An 8,984-nucleotide genomic window follows, 5' to 3' on the forward strand; every position below is an offset into this window, starting at 1 on the left:
TTGCAGCTGTTTCTTCTCATTTTGAGTTGTGCCACATCAGCAAACGAAGGTCCCAAAAGCTTTACTCCATCCATGTCTTTAAGGTCGACTCTACTTTGAGGAGGTAGTTCTTCGCTAGTCATCTTTTGAGTGCCTTCCAACCTGGGGGGCTCAACTTCCAGCACTATATCACTGCTATTCTTAAGGTTTCCACTGGCTAATTCTTTTCAGAAGTAGACTGCCAGGTCCTTCTTCCTAGTCTGTCTTAGTTTGGAAGCTCAGCTGAAACCTGTGCTCCACGGGTGACCCTGCTTTTATCCGAATATCGGCGGCATAGCTTCCAGCATCACAGCAACATGCAAACCCTCACAGTGCAACAAACGGACATTGAAAATATCTTCTTTCACCAACATAAACGGTGACTGTACACTTGGACCTCACCAGATGGAACACACAGAAATCAAATTGACTACATCTGTGGAAAGAGATGATGGAAAAGCTCCATATCGTCAGTCAGAACAAGGTCAGGGGCTGACTGTGGAACAGACTATCAGTTGCAAGTTTGAGCTGAAACTGAAGAAAATCAGAGCAAGTCCATGAGAGCCAAAATATGAATTTAAATATATGCCATCTGAATTTAGAGACAATCTGAAGATTAGATTTGGTGCACTGAACACTAGTGACTGAAGACCAGCTGAGTTATGGAATGACATCAAGGGCATCATACATGAAGAAAGCAATAGGTCATTGAAAAGACAGAAAAGAAGGAAAAGATCAAGATGGATGCCAGAGGAGACTCTGAAACTTGCTTAGGAGCATTGAGCAGCTAAAGCAAAAGGAAGAATTAATGAAGTAAAAGAACTGAACAAGATTTCAAAGGGAGGCTAGAGAAGAGAAAGCAAAGTATTATAATGACATGTGCAAAGAGCTAGAGATGGAAAACCAAAAGGGAAGAACACACTTGGCATTTCTCAAACTGAAAGAACTGAAGAAAAAATTCAAGCCTCGAGTTGCAATAGCGAAGGATTCCATGGGGAAAATATTAAAACACGCAGGAAGCATCAAAAGAAGATGGAAGGAATACACAGAGTCATTATACCAAAAAGAATTAGTCGATGTTCAACCATTTCAAGAGGTAGCATATGATCAGGAACAGATGGTACTGAAGGAAGAATTCCAAGCTGCTCTGAAGGCATTGGCAAAAAACAAGGTTCCAGGAACTGATGGAATATCAACTGAGATGTTTCAAGAAATGGATGTAGAGCCGGGGGTGCTCACTTGTCTGTGCCAAGAAATATGAAGGACAGCTTCCTGGCCAACTGTCTTGAAGAGATCCATATTTATGCCTATTCCGGAGAAAGGTGATCCAACCGAATGTGGAAATTATAGAACAATATCATTAATATCACACCCAAGCAAAATTTTGCTGAAAAATCTTTCAAAAATGGCTGAAGCAGTACATCGAAAGGGAACTGCCAGAAATTCAGGCCGGTTTCAGAAGAGGATGTGAAACCGGGGATATCATTGCTGATGTCAGGTGGATCCTGGCTGAAAGCAGAGAATACCAGAAGGATGTTTACCTGTGTTTTAAGGCATTCGACTGTGTGGATCATAACAAACTATGGAAAACATTGTGAAGAATGGGAATTCCAGAACACTTATTTGTGCTCATGAGGAACCTTTACATAGATCAAGAGGCAGTTGTTCGGACAGGACAAGGGGATACTGATTGTCTAAAGTCAGGAATGGTGTGTGTCAGGGTTGTATTCTTTCACCACACCTATTTAATCTGTATGCTGAGCAAATAATCCGAGAAGCTGGACTGTATGAAGAAGAACGGGGCATCAGGATTGGAGAAATATGTTATGCAGATGACACAACCTTGCTTGCTGAAAGTGAAGAGGACTTGAAGCACTTACTAATGAAGATCAAAGACCACAGCCTTCAGCATGGATTGCACGTCAACATAAAGAAAACAAAAATCCTCACAACTGGACCAATAGGCAACATCATGATAAACAGAGAAAAGATTGAAGTTGTGAAGGATTTTATTTTACTTGGATCCACAATCAACAGCCATGGAAGCAGCAGTCAAGAAATCAAAAGATGCATTGATTGGGTAAATCTGCTGCAAAAGACCTCTTTAAAGTGTTGAAGGGCAAAGATGTCACTTTGAAGACTAAGGTGCGCCTGACCCAAGCCATCGTATTTTCAGTTGCATCATATGCATGTGAAAGCTGGGCAATGAATAAGGAAGACTGAAGAAAAATTGACGCCTTTAAATTGTGGTGTTGGTGAAGAATATTGAATATACTATGGACTGCCAAAAGATCCAGCAAATCTGGCTTAGAAGAAGTACAACGAGAATGCCCTTAGAAGCAAGGATGGAGAGAGTGCATCTTATATACTTTGGATTTGTTGTCAGGAGGGATCAGTCTCTGGAGAAGGACATCATGCTTGGCAAAGTACAGGGTCAGCAGAAAAAAGGAAGACCTTCAACGAGGTGGATTGACACAGCGGCTGCAACAATGAGCTCAGGATTAACAATGATTGTAAGGGTGGTGCAGGGCTGGGTAGTGTTTCATTCTGTTGTGCATAGAGTTGCTATGAGTTGGTACTGACTGGACGACACTTAACAACAACAACAGCCATTGTACAGGGCTGAGTGCATGCTGAGCAAAGATCCGAGATGTCCCAATCTCGTCTTGTGATGAAGGCTCAAACAGTTGATTTTCAAATTTCCTTTTTCTAATATGACATAGTAGAACTGCCTTATAGAGTTTCCAAGGAGTGCCTGGTGGATTCGAACTGCTGACTTTTTGGTTAGCAGCCTAATTCTTAACCACTACACCACCAGTGTTTCCATATATTTTTTTTTTGTGTGTGTGTGTGTATCTGCCTGTGTGCATGCACAAAGCCCTGGCATCCTCTACAGATAACTACTTGCCTTTTTATAAACAGCTTTTCAGTTGTTACTGGGCCTTAGTAAAGAGTGAACAGTTAACCATAAGCCAACAAGTTACCATGCAACCTCTGTGTTCTTTGACCCACAAAATCATAATGTTTGGCATGCACAGTAGCACTCCGCTGTCAAATTAAAGTTTTATAATCGAGATAGAGCTTGAACAGGTAGTAAAGACCCAAGTAAGTTCATGACGAATTGGCCCAAATGCCCACGGTCCATACTCCTGCAATATTACCTACCTTCTTTTTCCCAGCCTGTACGTACGGCCTCATGGGAAGTTTCCTACCTTCAGTTGACTGAGGAAAAGAAAACCCAGGACTGGTTTACAGATGGTTCTGCACAAAATGTAGGCACCACTCAAAACTGGACAGCTACAGCACTGAAGCCTCTTTTTGGGAGTTCACTGAAGAATAGTGGTGAAGAATTCTTCCCAGTGGGCAGAATTTCAAGCAGTGCTCCTGGTTGTTCATTTTACTTAGAAGAAGACATGGTTATATGTGCGATTGTAAACTGATTCATGGGCTGTGGGCAATGGTTTGGCCGCATGATCAGGGACTTGCAAGGGACATGATTGGAAAATTGGTGACAAGGAGGACTGGAGAAGAGGTATTTGGATAGATCTCTACTCTGAATATGCAAAAAACGTGAATATATTTGCATCCAATGTGAACGCGCGCCAGCAGGTGAACTCAGCTGAAGAGAATTTTAATAATCACCTGGATGGATAATACATTGTGTGGATACCAGTCAACCTCTTTCTCCAGCCACTCCTGTCATTGCCTGATGGGCTTATGAAAAAAGTGGCTATGGTGGCAGAGATGGAGATTATCCACGGCATCAGCAAGAATTCCTCTCACCAAGGGCAATCTGGCTTCAGCTACTGCTGAGTGCCCAATCTTTCAGCAGCAGAAACCAACAGAAAACCCATTGCCACTGAGTTGATTCCAATCCATAATGACTCTATTGGAAAGAGTAGAACTTCTCCACAGAGATTTCAAGGAGCACCTGATGGATTCGAACTGCTGACCTTTTGGTTAGCAGCCAACCTCTTAACTACCACGCAACCAGGTTTTCCAGAAAACAACATAGAATTCTCAATATGACATCATTTCCTAGGTGTGATCAGCCAGCAACCTGACAGCAAGCTGGTGACATTGCACCACATCCATCATGGAAAAAGCAGCATTTTGTTATTATGGAATAGACACTAAGTCTGGATATGGATTTGCCTTCCCTGTGTTTTTGGGTTGGGAACACAATACTTCTGAAAAAACCACTGTCTGTGAACTTACGGAACGCCTTTTCCACCATCATGGCATTCCACGCAGCATTGCCTCTGATGAAAGAACCCATTTCACAGCAAACAAATTGTGGCAACAGATCCAGACTCACAGAATTCACTAGTCTTACATGCTCCTCATCAGATTAAAGCAACTGAATTGTTAGAACAGTAGAAATGCCTTTTGAAAAGTCAATTATGGCTCCAACTATATGGCGATACTTTGCAGGGGTGGGTAATATTCTCTAGGAGGCTGTATATGCTTCAAATCAGTGTACAACATATGGAACTTTTTCTCTCGTTGCCAGGATGCACTGGTCTTGGAATCAAAGGGTAGAAGAGGGAGTGGTACCACTCATTACTACCCCCAGTGATCCACTCACAAAGTTTTTCTTCCTATGCTTGTGACCTAGGCTTTGCTGGCCTAGTGCTGTTAGTTCCAAAAGGGGCAAAATTTCCACCAGGAGACACAGCTATGATTCCACAGAGCTGGAAGCTGAGCATGCCACCTGGCCATTTTGGACTCTTTCTTCCTTTAAATCAACGGGCAGAGAAGAGAGTTACTATACTGGCATGACTGATCTTAATTGCCAAGGGAAATTGGACTGTTATTACACAGTGAAGGTAAAGAAGGATATGTCTGAAAAAAAGCCAATAGCTTAGGGCTTACCTTAGTGCTACCATACCCCATGATTAAAGGCAATAGAAAATTAAAATAATTCAGGCAGGACTACTAATGTTTCAGACTCTTCAAAAACGAAGGTTTGTGTCACCTTATCAGGCAAAAAACGATGACCTGCTAAGGTGCTTGCTGAGGGCAAAGGGAATATGGAATGGGGAGTGAAAGAAAGTAGTTATAAATACCACTTAAAACAACACGAACAGTTGCAGAAACAAGGGTTGTAATTGTTATGAGTATGTCTTTATGTCTTCCTTATTATAAATATATTTGCATATGTATATGTACGTGAATCTAGGAATATTGGATATCAAGAATAAAATGGAACACATGAACATCAATATCCTAGGAGTTACTGAACTGAAATGGACTGGTACTGGCCTTTTTGAATCTGATAATCATATGGCCTACTATGTCAGGAATGACAAATTGAAGAGGCATGGCATTGCCTTCACTGTCAAAATAACATTTCAAGAGGTATCCTGAAGTACAACACTGTCATGATAGGAAAATATCCCTATGCATACTAGGAAGAACAGTTAATACAAGAATTTTTCTAATTTACTTTCTAACCACTGATGACAAAGATGAAGCAACTGAAGATTTTTAACAACTTCTGAAGTCAGAAATGGATAATACATGAAGTCAAGACTCATTGATAATTACTGGTGATTGGAATTTAAAAGTTGGAAACAAAGATGAAGGATTGGTAGTTAGAAAATATGACCTTGGTGATAGAAATGATGCATAACAGAATTTTGTATAACCAACGGCTTCTTCATTGCAAATACTTTTTTTCAACAACATAAATGACAACTATATACATGGACCTCACCAGATGGAATACACAGGAAAAAAATTGATTACCTTTGTGGAAAGTGATGATGGAAAAGCTCAATATTTTCAGTCAGAATAAGGCTGAGGGGTGACTGTGAAACAGACTATCAGTTGCTAATATGCAACTTGACTCTGAAGAAAGTTAGAATAAGTCCATGAGAGCCTAAGTACAGCCTTGAGTTGTACTTTGAAGACCATCTCAAGAATAGATTTGATGCATTGAACACTAATGACAAAAGACCAGATGAGTTGTGGAATGACATCAAGGACATCATACATGGAGAAAGCAAGAGGTCATTAAAAAGAGAGGAAAGAAAAGAAGACACTCTGAAAGTTGTTCCTGAGAGCAGAGTGGCTAAAGCGAAAGAAAAATGATGAAGTAAGAAAGCTGAAAAGAAGATTTCAAAGGGTGACTGAAGAAGGAAAAGTATTATAATGAAATGTCCGAAGACCTGGAGATACAAAACCAAAATGGAGGAACACGCTCGGCATTTCTTAAGCTGAAAGAGCTGAAGAAAAAATTCAAGTCTCGAGTTGCAATAGTGAAGGATCCTATGGGGAAAATATTCAATGATGCGAGAAGCATCAAAAGATGATAGATGGAATACAGAGAGACACTTTCCCAAGAAGAATTGGTCAATGGTCAACGGTCAACCATTTCGGTAGGCAGCATATGATCAAGAACCTATGATATTGAAGGAAGGGGTCCAAGCTGCACTGAAGGCATTGGCAAAAAACAAGGCTGCAGGAACTGATGGAATACCAAGTGAGATATTGCAACAACCTGATGATGCACTGGGGTGCTCAGTGGACTATGCCAAGGAATTTGGAAGACAGCTACCTGGCATACTAACTGGTAGAGGTGCAATTTGTACTCATTCCAAAGCCAGATGATCCAACAGAAAGCAGAGAATATCAAACAATATCTTTAGTGAGTCAGAATCGACTCAACAGCAACAGGTTTGGTTTTTGGTTTGGGAAGTAAAATTTTGCTGAAGGTCCTTCAAAAGGATTTGCAGCAGTACATCCACAAGGAACTGACAGAAATTCAGCCAGTTTCAGAAGAGGATGTGGAAGAAGGGATATCATTACTGAAGTCAAATGCATCCTGGCTGAAAGCAGAGAATACCAGAAAGATGTTTACCTGTGTTTTATTGACTGTGCAAAGGCATTTGACTGTGTGGGTCATAACATATTATGGATAAGATTTTGAAGAATGGGAATTCCAGAACACTGAAGTGTGCTCATGAGGAACCTGTACATAGACTAAGAGGCAGTCGTTTGAACAGGACAAGGGAATACTGTGTGGTCTAAAGTCAAGAAAGATGTGTGTCAAGGTTCTATCTTTTCACCATATTTATTCAATCAGTACCCTGAGAAAATACTCCAAGAAGTTGGACTATATGAAGAAGAACAGGGCATCAGGACTCATTAACAACCTGTCTTATGCAGACAACACAACCTTGAATGCTGAAAGTGAAGGGTACTTGAAGGACTTACTGATGAAGACCAGAGACCGTGGCCTTTGGTGGTTTACACATCAACCTTAAGAAAAAAAAAAAATCCTCACAACTGGACTATTAAGCAACATCATGATAAATGGAGAAAAGATTGAAGTTGTCAAGGATTTCATTTTACTTGAATCTACAATCAATGCCTGTGTAAACAGCAGTCAAGAAAACAAATGGCACATTTCATTGAGTAAATCTGCTGCAAAAGACCTCTCTAAGTGTTGAAAAGCAAAGATGTCACCTTGAGGACCAAGATTCTCCTAACCGAAGCCATGGTGTTTTCAGTTACCTCATATGCATGTGAAAACTATGATATTGTTCTATATTTTCCACATTTTGTTGGATCACCTGTCTTTGAAATGGGTACAGTATGGATCTCTTCCAGTCAGTAGGCCAAGGTAGCTGTCTTCCAAATTTCTGGGCATAGTGCAGTGAGCACCTCCAGTGCTTCATCTATCTGTTGAAACATCTCACTCAGTATTCCATCAATTCCTGTGAATAAGGAAGGCCAGGAAACCCTGGTGGCATACTGGTTAAGCGCTACAGCTGCTAACCAAGAGGTTGGCAGTTTGAATCTGCCAGGAGCTCCTTGGAAACTCTATGGGGCAGTTGTACCCTGTCCTACAGGGTCGCTATGAGTTGGAATTGACTCGACGGCAGTGGGTTTGGTTTTTGTTTTTTTTTTTTAAGGAAGGCCAAAGAACAATTGATGCTCTTGCATTGTGGTCTTGGCAAAGTATATTGAATATACTATGGAGTGCCAGAGGAATGAACAAATCTGTGTTGAAAGAAGTACAGCCAGAATGCTCCTTAGAGACAAGGATGGAGAGACTTCACCTCACATACTTTGGACATGTTATTAGGAGGGACCAGTCCCTGTAGAGAACATCATGCTTGGTAAAGGAGAGGATCAGCCCACAAGAGGAATACCTTCAACAAGGTTGATTGACACAGTGGCTACAACAATGGGCTCAAGCATAACAAGGACTATGAGGAAAGTGCAGGACCCAGCAGGGCTTCATTCTGCTGTATATGGGGTCGTTATCAGCTGGAACTGACTTGATAGCACTTAACTACAACAACAACAATATAATTTAATTTGGATTGCTCTTTACCATTTACTATTTACTTTCCATTTGTAATTCTAAACATACATTACTTCATTTGCTCTTTTTATCTTCTGTTGGAATATTTTCGTTGCTCTCCTTTTTTCTGTGACATCTTATTAATTCAATGTATTTTAACTGTTCTTTTATTAGTGCCCTAAATTTTTTAACCATTCTTTTATTAGTGCCCTAAATTTTACAATATGCATTCTTTATTCATGAAATAACAAATTATAACTTTTACCGTTTCTCAAACAGTGAAAACACTATACTGCCCTTACCTTTCTTTACTGCTTGCTGCCACATTTGCTCCATTGCATCCTAATGCAAATAGGTATTTAAAATTAGAAACTTTATAATTAACATTTTATGTAGTCAATGTCAATTTAGGTGTATTCACATAATTTTTTTTCCCTTAACTTTTATTTGCTTTCTGAATATCCAAACATTCATCTGGGATAATTTTTTCTTCTGCTAGATTTTTTAACAAATCCTTTAGCAACAATCAGTTGGTAACTAATTATCTCTTTTTTTCAATTCCTTGAAGATGACATAATTTTGCCATTATAATAATAGGATCTCTTCATTTGGTATTAAATTTATAATTTTTTCACGTTTCATAGAACAC

Source organism: Loxodonta africana, chromosome 4 (genome assembly GCF_030014295.1).
Source record: "Loxodonta africana isolate mLoxAfr1 chromosome 4, mLoxAfr1.hap2, whole genome shotgun sequence".
Taxonomy (NCBI): domain Eukaryota; kingdom Metazoa; phylum Chordata; class Mammalia; order Proboscidea; family Elephantidae; genus Loxodonta; species Loxodonta africana.